This window comes from Lithobates pipiens, unplaced genomic scaffold (assembly GCF_037356315.1).
Source record: "Lithobates pipiens isolate NorthernLeopardFrog02 unplaced genomic scaffold, aLitPip1_a1.2 Scaffold_13, whole genome shotgun sequence".
Taxonomy (NCBI): domain Eukaryota; kingdom Metazoa; phylum Chordata; class Amphibia; order Anura; family Ranidae; genus Lithobates; species Lithobates pipiens.
This window is the reverse complement of record NW_027507718.1, coordinates 161,932,754-161,947,489: the sequence shown is the minus strand read 5'-3', so window position 1 is coordinate 161,947,489 and position 14,736 is coordinate 161,932,754.

Here is a 14,736-nt window from a genome sequence, read left to right as displayed (position 1 = left end):
GACAGGTACTCGGGTGGGCTGGGACAGGTACTCGGGTGGGCTGGGACAGGTACTCGGGTGGGCTGGGACTGGTACTCGGATGGGCTGGGACTGGTACTCGGATGGGCTGGCACTGGTACTCGGATGGGCTGGGACTGGTACTCGGATGGGCTGGGACTGGTACTCGGATGGGCTGGGACTGGTACTCGGGTGGGCTGGGACTGGTACTCGGGTGGGCTGGGACTGGTACTCGGATGGGCTGGGACTGGTACTCGGGTGGGCTGGGACTGGTACTCGGATGGGCTGGGACTGGTACTCGGGTGGGCTGGGACTGGTACTCGGGTGGGCTGGGACTGGTACTCGGGTGGGCTGGGACTGGTACTCGGGTGGGCTGGGACTGGTACTCGGGTGGGCTGGGACTGGTACTCGGCTACTTGGATGGGCTGGGACAGGTACTCGGGTGGGCTGGGACAGGTACTCGGGTGGGCTGGGACAGGTACTCGGGTGGGCTGGGACAGGTACTCGGGTGGGCTGGGAAAGGTACTCGGGTGGGCTGGGACAGGTACTCGGGTGGGCTGGGACAGGTACTCGGGTGGGCTGGGACAGGTACTCGGGTGGGCTGGGACAGGTACTCTGGTACTCGGATGGGCTGTGACAGGTACTCTGGTACTCGGATGGGCTGAGATAGGTACTCTGGTACTCGGATGGGCTGGGACTGGTGGTACTCAAATGGGCTGGGACTGGTGGTACTCGGATGGGCTGGGACTGGTGGTACTCGGATGGGCTGGGACTGGTGGTACTCGGATGGGCTGGGACTGGTGGTACTCGGATGGGCTGGGACTGGTACTCGGATGGGCTGGGACTGGTACTCGGATGGGCTGGGACTGGTACTCGGATGGGCTGGGACTGGTACTCGGATGGGCTGGGACTGGTACTCGGATGGGCTGGGACTGGTACTCGGGTGGGCTGGGACTGGTACTCGGGTGGGCTGGGACAGGTACTCGGGTGGGCTGGGACAGGTACTCGGGTGGGCTGGGACAGGTACTCGGGTGGGCTGGGACAGGTACTCGGGTGGGCTGGGACAGGTACTCGGGTGGGCTGGGACTGGTACTCGGATGGGCTGGGACTGGTACTCGGATGGGCTGGCACTGGTACTCGGATGGGCTGGCACTGGTACTCGGATGGGCTGGGACTGGTACTCGGATGGGCTGGGACTGGTACTCGGATGGGCTGGGACTGGTACTCGGGTGGGCTGGGACTGGTACTCGGGTGGGCTGGGACTGGTACTCGGATGGGCTGGGACTGGTACTCGGGTGGGCTGGGACTGGTACTCGGCTACTTGGATGGGCTGGGACAGGTACTCGGGTGGGCTGGGACAGGTACTCGGGTGGGCTGGGACAGGTACTCGGGTGGGCTGGGACAGGTACTCGGGTGGGCTGGGAAAGGTACTCGGGTGGGCTGGGAAAGGTACTCGGGTGGGCTGGGACAGGTACTCGGGTGGGCTGGGACAGGTACTCGGGTGGGCTGGGACAGGTACTCGGGTGGGCTGGGACAGGTACTCGGGTGGGCTGGGACAGGTACTCGGGTGGGCTGGGACAGGTACTCGGGTGGGCTGGGACAGGTACTCGGGTGGGCTGGGACAGGTACTCGGGTGGGCTGGGACAGGTACTCTGGTGGGCTGGGACAGGTACTCTGGTGGGCTGGGACAGGTACTCGGGTGGGCTGGGACAGGTACTCTGGTACTCGGATGGGCTGTGACAGGTACTCTGGTACTCGGATGGGCTGAGATAGGTACTCTGGTACTCGGATGGGCTGAGATAGGTACTCTGGTACTCGGATGGGCTGGGACTGGTGGTACTCGGATGGGCTGGGACTGGTGGTACTCGGATGGGCTGGGACTGGTGGTACTCGGATGGGCTGGGACTGGTACTCGGATGGGCTGGGACTGGTACTCGGATGGGCTGGGACTGGTACTCGGATGGGCTGGGACTGGTACTCGGATGGGCTGGGACTGGTACTCGGGTGGGCTGGGACTGGTACTCGGGTGGGCTGGGACTGGTACTCGGATGGGCTGGGACTGGTACTCGGATGGGCTGGGACTGGTACTCGGGTGGGCTGGGACTGGTACTCGGGTGGGCTGGGACAGGTACTCGGGTGGGCTGGGACAGGTACTCGGGTGGGCTGGGACAGGTACTCGGGTGGGCTGGGACAGGTACTCGGGTGGGCTGGGACAGGTACTCGGGTGGGCTGGGACTGGTACTCGGATGGGCTGGGACTGGTACTCGGATGGGCTGGCACTGGTACTCGGATGGGCTGGGACTGGTACTCGGATGGGCTGGGACTGGTACTCGGATGGGCTGGGACTGGTACTCGGGTGGGCTGGGACTGGTACTCGGGTGGGCTGGGACTGGTACTCGGATGGGCTGGGACTGGTACTCGGGTGGGCTGGGACTGGTACTCGGATGGGCTGGGACTGGTACTCGGGTGGGCTGGGACTGGTACTCGGGTGGGCTGGGACTGGTACTCGGGTGGGCTGGGACTGGTACTCGGGTGGGCTGGGACTGGTACTCGGGTGGGCTGGGACTGGTACTCGGCTACTTGGATGGGCTGGGACAGGTACTCGGGTGGGCTGGGACAGGTACTCGGGTGGGCTGGGACAGGTACTCGGGTGGGCTGGGAAAGGTACTCGGGTGGGCTGGGAAAGGTACTCGGGTGGGCTGGGACAGGTACTCGGGTGGGCTGGGACAGGTACTCGGGTGGGCTGGGACAGGTACTCTGGTGGGCTGGGACAGGTACTCTGGTGGGCTGGGACAGGTACTCTGGTGGGCTGGGACTGGTACTCGGGTGGGCTGGGACAGGTACTCTGGTACTCGGATGGGCTGTGACAGGTACTCTGGTACTCGGATGGGCTGTGATAGGTACTCTCGTACTCGGATGGGCTGTGATGGGTACTCTGGTACTCGGATGGGCTGGGACTGGTGGTACTCGGATGGGCTGGGACTGGTGGTACTCGGATGGGCTGGGACTGGTGGTACTCGGATGGGCTGGGACTGGTGGTACTCGGATGGGCTGGGACTGGTGGTACTCGGATGGGCTGGGACTGGTGGTACTCGGATGGGCTGGGACTGGTACTCGGATGGGCTGGGACTGGTACTCGGATGGGCTGGGACTGGTACTCGGATGGGCTGGGACTGGTACTCGGATGGGCTGGGACTGGTACTCGGCTACTCAGATGGGCTGGGACAGGTACTCGGGTGGGCTGGGACAGGTACTCGGGTGGGCTGGGACAGGTACTCGGGTGGGCTGGGACAGGTACACGGGTGGGCTGGGACAGGTACTCGGGTGGGCTGGGACAGGTACTCTGGTACTCGGATGGGCTGTGACACGTACTCTGGTACTTGGATGGGCTGTGACAGGTACTCTGGTACTCGGATGGGCTGTGACAGGTACTCTGGTACTCGGATGGGCTGTGACACGTACTCTGGTACTCGGATGGGCTGTGACAGGTACTCTGGTACTCGGATGGGCTGTGATAGGTACTCTGGTACTTGGATGGGCTGGGACTGGTACTCGGATGGGCTGGGACTGGTACTCGGATGGGCTGGGACTGGTACTCGGATGGGCTGGGACAGGTACTCGGATGGGCTGGGACTGGTACTGGGATGGGCTGGGACTGGTACTCGGGTGGGCTGGGACTGGTACTCGGGTGGGCTGGGACAGGTACTCGGGTGGGCTGGGACAGGTACTCGGGTGGTCTGGGACAGGTACTCTGGTACTCGGGTGGGCTGGGACAGGTACTCTGGTGCTCGGGTGGGCTGTGACAGGTACTCTGGTACTCGGATGGGCTGTGATAGGTACTCTGGTACTCGGATGGGCTGTGATAGGTACTCTGGTACTCGGATGGGCTGTGATGGGTACTCTGGTACTCGGATGGGCTGGGACTGGTACTCGGATGGGCTGGGACTGGTACTCGGATGGGCTGGGACTGGTACTCGGGTGGGCTGGGACTGGTACTCGGATGGGCTGGGACTGGTACTCGGATGGGCTGGGACTGGTACTCGGATGGGCTGGGACTGGTACTCGGATGGGCTGGGACTGGTACTCGGGTGGGCTGGGACTGGTACTCGGGTGGGCTGGGACTGGTACTCGGGTGGGCTGGGACTGGTACTCGGGTGGGCTGGGACTGGTACTCGGCTACTTGGATGGGCTGGGACAGGTACTCGGGTGGGCTGGGACAGGTACTCGGGTGGGCTGGGACAGGTACTCGGGTGGGCTGGGACAGGTACTCGGGTGGGCTGGGACAGGTACTCGGGTGGGCTGGGACAGGTACTCGGGTGGGCTGGGAAAGGTACTCGGGTGGGCTGGGACAGGTACTCGGGTGGGCTGGGACAGGTACTCGGGTGGGCTGGGACAGGTACTCGGGTGGGCTGGGACAGGTACTCGGGTGGGCTGGGACAGGTACTCTGGTGGGCTGGGACAGGTACTCTGGTGGGCTGGGACAGGTACTCTGGTGGGCTGGGACAGGTACTCTGGTGGGCTGGGACAGGTACTCTGGTGGGCTGGGACAGGTACTCTGGTACTCGGGTGGGCTGGGACAGGTACTCTGGTACTCGGATGGGCTGTGACAGGTACTCTGGTACTCGGATGGGCTGAGATAGGTACTCTGGTACTCGGATGGGCTGGGACTGGTGGTACTCAAATGGGCTGGGACTGGTGGTACTCGGATGGGCTGGGACTGGTGGTACTCGGATGGGCTGGGACTGGTGGTACTCGGATGGGCTGGGACTGGTGGTACTCGGATGGGCTGGGACTGGTACTCGGATGGGCTAGGACTGGTACTCGGATGGGCTGGGACTGGTACTCGGATGGGCTGGGACTGGTACTCGGGTGGGCTGGGACTGGTACTCGGGTGGGCTGGGACTGGTACTCGGGTGGGCTGGGACAGGTACTCGGGTGGGCTGGGACAGGTACTCGGGTGGGCTGGGACAGGTACTCGGGTGGGCTGGGACAGGTACTCGGGTGGGCTGGGACAGGTACTCGGGTGGGCTGGGACAGGTACTCGAGTGGGCTGGGACAGGTACTCGGGTGGGCTGGGACAGGTACTCGGGTGGGCTGGGACAGGTACTCGGGTGGGCTGGGACAGGTACTCGGGTGGGCTGGGACAGGTACTCGGGTGGGCTGGGACAGGTACTCTGGTACTCGGGTGGGCTGTGACAGGTACTCTGGTACTCGGATGGGCTGTGATAGGTACTCTGGTACTCGGATGGGCTGTGATAGGTACTCTGGTACTCGGATGGGCTGTGATGGGTACTCTGGTACTCGGATGGGCTGGGACTGGTACTCGGATGGGCTGGGACTGGTACTCGGATGGGCTGGGACTGGTACTCGGGTGGGCTGGGACTGGTACTCGGATGGGCTGGGACTGGTACTCGGATGGGCTGGGACTGGTACTCGGATGGGCTGGGACTGGTACTCGGATGGGCTGGGACTGGTACTCGGATGGGCTGGGACTGGTACTCGGATGGGCTGGGACTGGTACTCGGGTGGGCTGGGACTGGTACTCGGGTGGGCTGGGACTGGTACTCGGGTGGGCTGGGACTGGTACTCTGGTGGGCTGGGACTGGTACTCGGGTGGGCTGGGACTGGTACTCAGCTACTTGGATGGGCTGGGACAGGTACTCGGGTGGGCTGGGACAGGTACTCGGGTGGGCTGGGACAGGTACTCGGGTGGGCTGGGACAGGTACTCGGGTGGGCTGGGAAAGGTACTCGGGTGGGCTGGGACAGGTACTCGGGTGGGCTGGGACAGGTACTCGGGTGGGCTGGGACTGGTACTCGGGTGGGCTGGGACTGGTACTCGGCTACTTGGATGGGCTGGGACAGGTACTCGGGTGGGCTGGGACTGGTGGTACTCGGATGGGCTGGGACTGGTACTCGGATGGGCTGGGACTGGTACTCGGATGGGCTGGGACTGGTACTCGGATGGGCTGGGACTGGTACTCGGATGGGCTGGGACTGGTACTCGGATGGGCTGGGACTGGTACTCGGGTGGGCTGGGACAGGTACTCGGGTGGGCTGGGACAGGTACTCGGGTGGGCTGGGACAGGTACTCGGGTGGGCTGGGACAGGTACTCGGGTGGGCTGGGACAGGTACTCGGGTGGGCTGGGACAGGTACTCTGGTGGGCTGGGACAGGTACTCTGGTGGGCTGGGACAGGTACTCTGGTACTCGGGTGGGCTGGGACAGGTACTCTGGTACTCGGATGGGCTGTGACAGGTACTCTGGTACTCGGATGGGCTGAGATAGGTACTCTGGTACTCGGATGGGCTGAGATAGGTACTCTGGTACTCGGATGGGCTGGGACTGGTGGTACTCGGATGGGCTGGGACTGGTGGTACTCGGATGGGCTGGGACTGGTGGTACTCGGATGGGCTGGGACTGGTACTCGGATGGGCTGGGACTGGTACTCGGATGGGCTGGGACTGGTACTCGGATGGGCTGGGACTGGTACTCGGATGGGCTGGGACTGGTACTCGGGTGGGCTGGGACTGGTACTCGGGTGGGCTGGGACTGGTACTCGGGTGGGCTGGGACTGGTACTCGGGTGGGCTGGGACTGGTACTCGGGTGGGCTGGGACTGGTACTCGGGTGGGCTGGGACTGGTACTCGGCTACTTGGATGCGCTGGGACAGGTACTCTGGTACTCGGATGGGCTGTGATAGGTACTCGGATGGGCTGTGATAGGTACTCTGGTACTCGGATGGGCTGTGACAGGTACTCTGGTACTCGGATGGGCTGTGATAGGTACTCGGATGGGCTGGGACTGGTACTCGGCTACTCGGGTGGGCTGGGACAGGTACTCGGGTGGGCTGGGACAGGTACTCGGGTGGGCTGGGACAGGTACTCGGGTGGGCTGGGACAGGTACTCGGGTGGGCTGGGACAGGTACTCGGGTGGGCTGGGACAGGTACTCGGGTGGGCTGGGACTGGTACTCGGATGGGCTGGGACTGGTACTCGGCTACTCGGATGGGCTGGGACAGGTACTCGGGTGGGCTGGGACAGGTACTCGGGTGGGCTGGGACTGGTACTCGGATGGGCTGGGACTGGTACTCGGATGGGCTGGGACTGGTACTCGGATGGGCTGGGACTGGTACTCGGATGGGCTGGGACTGGTACTCGGATGGGCTGGGACTGGTACTCGGATGGGCTGGGACTGGTACTCGGATGGGCTGGGACTGGTACTCGGGTGGGCTGGGACTGGTACTCGGGTGGGCTGGGACTGGTACTCGGGTGGGCTGGGACTGGTACTCGGGTGGGCTGGGACTGGTACTCGGGTGGGCTGGGACTGGTACTCGGCTACTTGGATGGGCTGGGACAGGTACTCGGGTGGGCTGGGACAGGTACTCGGGTGGGCTGGGACAGGTACTCGGGTGGGCTGGGACAGGTACTCGGGTGGGCTGGGACAGGTACTCGGGTGGGCTGGGAAAGGTACTCGGGTGGGCTGGGAAAGGTACTCGGGTGGGCTGGGACAGGTACTCGGGTGGGCTGGGACAGGTACTCGGGTGGGCTGGGACAGGTACTCTGGTGGGCTGGGACAGGTACTCTGGTGGGCTGGGACAGGTACTCTGGTGGGCTGGGACAGGTACTCTGGTACTCGGGTGGGCTGGGACAGGTACTCTGGTACTCGGATGGGCTGTGACAGGTACTCTGGTACTCGGATGGGCTGAGATAGGTACTCTGGTACTCGGATGGGCTGGGACTGGTGGTACTCAAATGGGCTGGGACTGGTGGTACTCGGATGGGCTGGGACTGGTGGTACTCGGATGGGCTGGGACTGGTGGTACTCGGATGGGCTGGGACTGGTGGTACTCGGATGGGCTGGGACTGGTACTCGGATGGGCTGGGACTGGTACTCGGATGGGCTGGGACTGGTACTCGGATGGGCTGGGACTGGTACTCGGATGGGCTGGGACTGGTACTCGGATGGGCTGGGACTGGTACTCGGGTGGGCTGGGACTGGTACTCGGGTGGGCTGGGACAGGTACTCGGGTGGGCTGGGACAGGTACTCGGGTGGGCTGGGACAGGTACTCGGGTGGGCTGGGACAGGTACTCGGGTGGGCTGGGACAGGTACTCGGGTGGGCTGGGACTGGTACTCGGATGGGCTGGGACTGGTACTCGGATGGGCTGGCACTGGTACTCGGATGGGCTGGGACTGGTACTCGGATGGGCTGGGACTGGTACTCGGATGGGCTGGGACTGGTACTCGGGTGGGCTGGGACTGGTACTCGGGTGGGCTGGGACTGGTACTCGGATGGGCTGGGACTGGTACTCGGGTGGGCTGGGACTGGTACTCGGCTACTTGGATGGGCTGGGACAGGTACTCGGGTGGGCTGGGACAGGTACTCGGGTGGGCTGGGACAGGTACTCGGGTGGGCTGGGAAAGGTACTCGGGTGGGCTGGGAAAGGTACTCGGGTGGGCTGGGACAGGTACTCGGGTGGGCTGGGACAGGTACTCGGGTGGGCTGGGACAGGTACTCGGGTGGGCTGGGACAGGTACTCGGGTGGGCTGGGACAGGTACTCGGGTGGGCTGGGACAGGTACTCGGGTGGGCTGGGACAGGTACTCGGGTGGGCTGGGACAGGTACTCTGGTGGGCTGGGACAGGTACTCTGGTGGGCTGGGACAGGTACTCGGGTGGGCTGGGACAGGTACTCTGGTACTCGGATGGGCTGTGACAGGTACTCTGGTACTCGGATGGGCTGAGATAGGTACTCTGGTACTCGGATGGGCTGAGATAGGTACTCTGGTACTCGGATGGGCTGGGACTGGTGGTACTCGGATGGGCTGGGACTGGTGGTACTCGGATGGGCTGGGACTGGTGGTACTCGGATGGGCTGGGACTGGTACTCGGATGGGCTGGGACTGGTACTCGGATGGGCTGGGACTGGTACTCGGATGGGCTGGGACTGGTACTCGGATGGGCTGGGACTGGTACTCGGGTGGGCTGGGACTGGTACTCGGGTGGGCTGGGACTGGTACTCGGATGGGCTGGGACTGGTACTCGGATGGGCTGGGACTGGTACTCGGGTGGGCTGGGACTGGTACTCGGGTGGGCTGGGACAGGTACTCGGGTGGGCTGGGACAGGTACTCGGGTGGGCTGGGACAGGTACTCGGGTGGGCTGGGACAGGTACTCGGGTGGGCTGGGACAGGTACTCGGGTGGGCTGGGACTGGTACTCGGATGGGCTGGGACTGGTACTCGGATGGGCTGGCACTGGTACTCGGATGGGCTGGGACTGGTACTCGGATGGGCTGGGACTGGTACTCGGATGGGCTGGGACTGGTACTCGGGTGGGCTGGGACTGGTACTCGGGTGGGCTGGGACTGGTACTCGGATGGGCTGGGACTGGTACTCGGGTGGGCTGGGACTGGTACTCGGATGGGCTGGGACTGGTACTCGGGTGGGCTGGGACTGGTACTCGGGTGGGCTGGGACTGGTACTCGGGTGGGCTGGGACTGGTACTCGGGTGGGCTGGGACTGGTACTCGGGTGGGCTGGGACTGGTACTCGGCTACTTGGATGGGCTGGGACAGGTACTCGGGTGGGCTGGGACAGGTACTCGGGTGGGCTGGGACAGGTACTCGGGTGGGCTGGGAAAGGTACTCGGGTGGGCTGGGAAAGGTACTCGGGTGGGCTGGGACAGGTACTCGGGTGGGCTGGGACAGGTACTCGGGTGGGCTGGGACAGGTACTCTGGTGGGCTGGGACAGGTACTCTGGTGGGCTGGGACAGGTACTCTGGTGGGCTGGGACTGGTACTCGGGTGGGCTGGGACAGGTACTCTGGTACTCGGATGGGCTGTGACAGGTACTCTGGTACTCGGATGGGCTGTGATAGGTACTCTCGTACTCGGATGGGCTGTGATGGGTACTCTGGTACTCGGATGGGCTGGGACTGGTGGTACTCGGATGGGCTGGGACTGGTGGTACTCGGATGGGCTGGGACTGGTGGTACTCGGATGGGCTGGGACTGGTGGTACTCGGATGGGCTGGGACTGGTGGTACTCGGATGGGCTGGGACTGGTGGTACTCGGATGGGCTGGGACTGGTACTCGGATGGGCTGGGACTGGTACTCGGATGGGCTGGGACTGGTACTCGGATGGGCTGGGACTGGTACTCGGATGGGCTGGGACTGGTACTCGGCTACTCAGATGGGCTGGGACAGGTACTCGGGTGGGCTGGGACAGGTACTCGGGTGGGCTGGGACAGGTACTCGGGTGGGCTGGGACAGGTACACGGGTGGGCTGGGACAGGTACTCGGGTGGGCTGGGACAGGTACTCTGGTACTCGGATGGGCTGTGACACGTACTCTGGTACTCGGATGGGCTGTGACAGGTACTCTGGTACTCGGATGGGCTGTGACAGGTACTCTGGTACTCGGATGGGCTGTGACACGTACTCTGGTACTCGGATGGGCTGTGACAGGTACTCTGGTACTCGGATGGGCTGTGATAGGTACTCTGGTACTTGGATGGGCTGGGACTGGTACTCGGATGGGCTGGGACTGGTACTCGGATGGGCTGGGACTGGTACTCGGATGGGCTGGGACAGGTACTCGGATGGGCTGGGACTGGTACTGGGATGGGCTGGGACTGGTACTCGGGTGGGCTGGGACTGGTACTCGGGTGGGCTGGGACAGGTACTCGGGTGGTCTGGGACAGGTACTCTGGTACTCGGGTGGGCTGGGACAGGTACTCTGGTGCTCGGGTGGGCTGTGACAGGTACTCTGGTACTCGGATGGGCTGTGATAGGTACTCTGGTACTCGGATGGGCTGTGATAGGTACTCTGGTACTCGGATGGGCTGTGATGGGTACTCTGGTACTCGGATGGGCTGGGACTGGTACTCGGATGGGCTGGGACTGGTACTCGGATGGGCTGGGACTGGTACTCGGGTGGGCTGGGACTGGTACTCGGATGGGCTGGGACTGGTACTCGGATGGGCTGGGACTGGTACTCGGATGGGCTGGGACTGGTACTCGGATGGGCTGGGACTGGTACTCGGGTGGGCTGGGACTGGTACTCGGGTGGGCTGGGACTGGTACTCGGGTGGGCTGGGACTGGTACTCGGGTGGGCTGGGACTGGTACTCGGCTACTTGGATGGGCTGGGACAGGTACTCGGGTGGGCTGGGACAGGTACTCGGGTGGGCTGGGACAGGTACTCGGGTGGGCTGGGACAGGTACTCGGGTGGGCTGGGACAGGTACTCGGGTGGGCTGGGAAAGGTACTCGGGTGGGCTGGGACAGGTACTCGGGTGGGCTGGGACAGGTACTCGGGTGGGCTGGGACAGGTACTCGGGTGGGCTGGGACAGGTACTCGGGTGGGCTGGGACAGGTACTCTGGTGGGCTGGGACAGGTACTCTGGTGGGCTGGGACAGGTACTCTGGTGGGCTGGGACAGGTACTCTGGTGGGCTGGGACAGGTACTCTGGTACTCGGGTGGGCTGGGACAGGTACTCTGGTACTCGGATGGGCTGTGACAGGTACTCTGGTACTCGGATGGGCTGAGATAGGTACTCTGGTACTCGGATGGGCTGGGACTGGTGGTACTCAAATGGGCTGGGACTGGTGGTACTCGGATGGGCTGGGACTGGTGGTACTCGGATGGGCTGGGACTGGTGGTACTCGGATGGGCTGGGACTGGTGGTACTCGGATGGGCTGGGACTGGTGGTACTCGGATGGGCTGGGACTGGTACTCGGATGGGCTGGGACTGGTACTCGGATGGGCTGGGACTGGTACTCGGATGGGCTGGGACTGGTACTCGGGTGGGCTGGGACTGGTACTCGGGTGGGCTGGGACTGGTACTCGGGTGGGCTGGGACAGGTACTCGGGTGGGCTGGGACAGGTACTCGGGTGGGCTGGGACAGGTACTCGGGTGGGCTGGGACAGGTACTCGGGTGGGCTGGGACAGGTACTCGAGTGGGCTGGGACAGGTACTCGGGTGGGCTGGGACAGGTACTCGGGTGGGCTGGGACAGGTACTCGGGTGGGCTGGGACAGGTACTCGGGTGGGCTGGGACAGGTACTCGGGTGGGCTGGGACAGGTACTCTGGTACTCGGGTGGGCTGTGACAGGTACTCTGGTACTCGGATGGGCTGTGATAGGTACTCTGGTACTCGGATGGGCTGTGATAGGTACTCTGGTACTCGGATGGGCTGTGATGGGTACTCTGGTACTCGGATGGGCTGGGACTGGTACTCGGATGGGCTGGGACTGGTACTCGGATGGGCTGGGACTGGTACTCGGGTGGGCTGGGACTGGTACTCGGATGGGCTGGGACTGGTACTCGGATGGGCTGGGACTGGTACTCGGATGGGCTGGGACTGGTACTCGGATGGGCTGGGACTGGTACTCGGATGGGCTGGGACTGGTACTCGGATGGGCTGGGACTGGTACTCGGGTGGGCTGGGACTGGTACTCGGGTGGGCTGGGACTGGTACTCGGGTGGGCTGGGACTGGTACTCGGGTGGGCTGGGACTGGTACTCTGGTGGGCTGGGACTGGTACTCGGGTGGGCTGGGACTGGTACTCGGCTACTTGGATGGGCTGGGACAGGTACTCGGGTGGGCTGGGACAGGTACTCGGGTGGGCTGGGACAGGTACTCGGGTGGGCTGGGACAGGTACTCGGGTGGGCTGGGAAAGGTACTCGGGTGGGCTGGGACAGGTACTCGGGTGGGCTGGGACAGGTACTCGGGTGGGCTGGGACTGGTACTCGGGTGGGCTGGGACTGGTACTCGGCTACTTGGATGGGCTGGGACAGGTACTCGGGTGGGCTGGGACAGGTACTCGGGTGGGCTGGGACAGGTACTCGGGTGGGCTGGGACAGGTACTCGGGTGGGCTGGGACAGGTACTCGGGTGGGCTGGGAAAGGTACTCGGGTGGGCTGGGACAGGTACTCGGGTGGGCTGGGACAGGTACTCGGGTGGGCTGGGACAGGTACTCGGGTGGGCTGGGACAGGTACTCGGGTGGGCTGGGACAGGTACTCGGGTGGGCTGGGACAGGTACTCGGGTGGGCTGGGAAAGGTACTCGGGTGGGCTGGGACAGGTACTCGGGTGGGCTGGGACAGGTACTCGGGTGGGCTGGGACAGGTACTCTGGTACTCGGATGGGCTGTGACAGGTACTCTGGTACTCGGATGGGCTGTGATAGGTACTCTCGTACTCGGATGGGCTGTGATGGGTACTCTGGTACTCGGATGGGCTGGGACTGGTACTCGGATGGGCTGGGACTGGTACTCGGATGGGCTGGGACTGGTACTCGGGTGGGCTGGGACTGGTACTCGGATGGGCTGGGACTGGTACTCGGATGGGCTGGGACTGGTACTCGGATGGGCTGGGACTGGTACTCGGATGGGCTGGGACTGGTACTCGGATGGGCTGGGACTGGTGGTACTCAAATGGGCTGGGACTGGTGGTACTCGGATGGGCTGGGACTGGTGGTACTCGGATGGGCTGGGACTGGTACTCGGATGGGCTGGGACTGGTACTCGGATGGGCTGGGACTGGTACTCGGATGGGCTGGGACTGGTACTCGGATGGGCTGGGACTGGTACTCGGATGGGCTGGGACTGGTACTCGGGTGGGCTGGGACTGGTACTCTGGTGGGCTGGGACTGGTACTCGGGTGGGCTGGGACTGGTACTCGGCTACTTGGATGGGCTGGGACAGGTACTCGGGTGGGCTGGGACAGGTACTCGGGTGGGCTGGGACAGGTACTCGGGTGGGCTGGGACAGGTACTCGGGTGGGCTGGGAAAGGTACTCGGGTGGGCTGGGACAGGTACTCGGGTGGGCTGGGACAGGTACTCGGGTGGGCTGGGACAGGTACTCGGGTGGGCTGGGACAGGTAGTCGGGTGGGCTGGGACTGGTACTCGGGTGGGCTGGGACTGGTACTCGGCTACTTGGATGGGCTGGGACAGGTACTCGGGTGGGCTGGGACAGGTACTCGGGTGGGCTGGGACAGGTACTCGGGTGGGCTGGGACAGGTACTCGGGTGGGCTGGGACAGGTACTCGGGTGGGCTGGGAAAGGTACTCGGGTGGGCTGGGACAGGTACTCGGGTGGGCTGGGACAGGTACTCGGGTGGGCTGGGACAGGTACTCTGGTACTCGGATGGGCTGGGACAGGTACTCTGGTACTCGGATGGGCTGTGACAGGTACTCTGGTACTCGGATGGGCTGTGATAGGTACTCTGGTACTCGGATGGGCTGGGACTGGTACTCGGATGGGCTGGGACTGGTACTCGGATGGGCTGGGACTGGTACTCGGGTGGGCTGGGACTGGTACTCGGGTGGGCTGGGACTGGTACTCGGGTGGGCTGGGACAGGTACTCGGGTGGGCTGGGACAGGTACTCGGGTGGGCTGGGACAGGTACTCGGGTGGGCTGGGACAGGTACTCTGGTACTCGGGTGGGCTGGGACAGGTACTCTGGTACTCGGGTGGGCTGGGACAGGTACTCGGATGGGCTGTGACAGGTACTCTGGTACTCGGATGGGCTGTGACAGGTACTCTGGTACTCGGATGGGCTGTGATAGGTACTCGGATGGGCTGTGATAGGTACTCGGATGGGCTGGGACTGGTACTCGGATGGGCTGGGACTGGTACTCGGGTGGGCTGGGACTGGTACTCGGGTGGGCTGGGACAGGTACTCGGGTGGGCTGGGACAGGTACTCGGGTGGGCTGGGACAGGTACTCGGGTGGGCTGG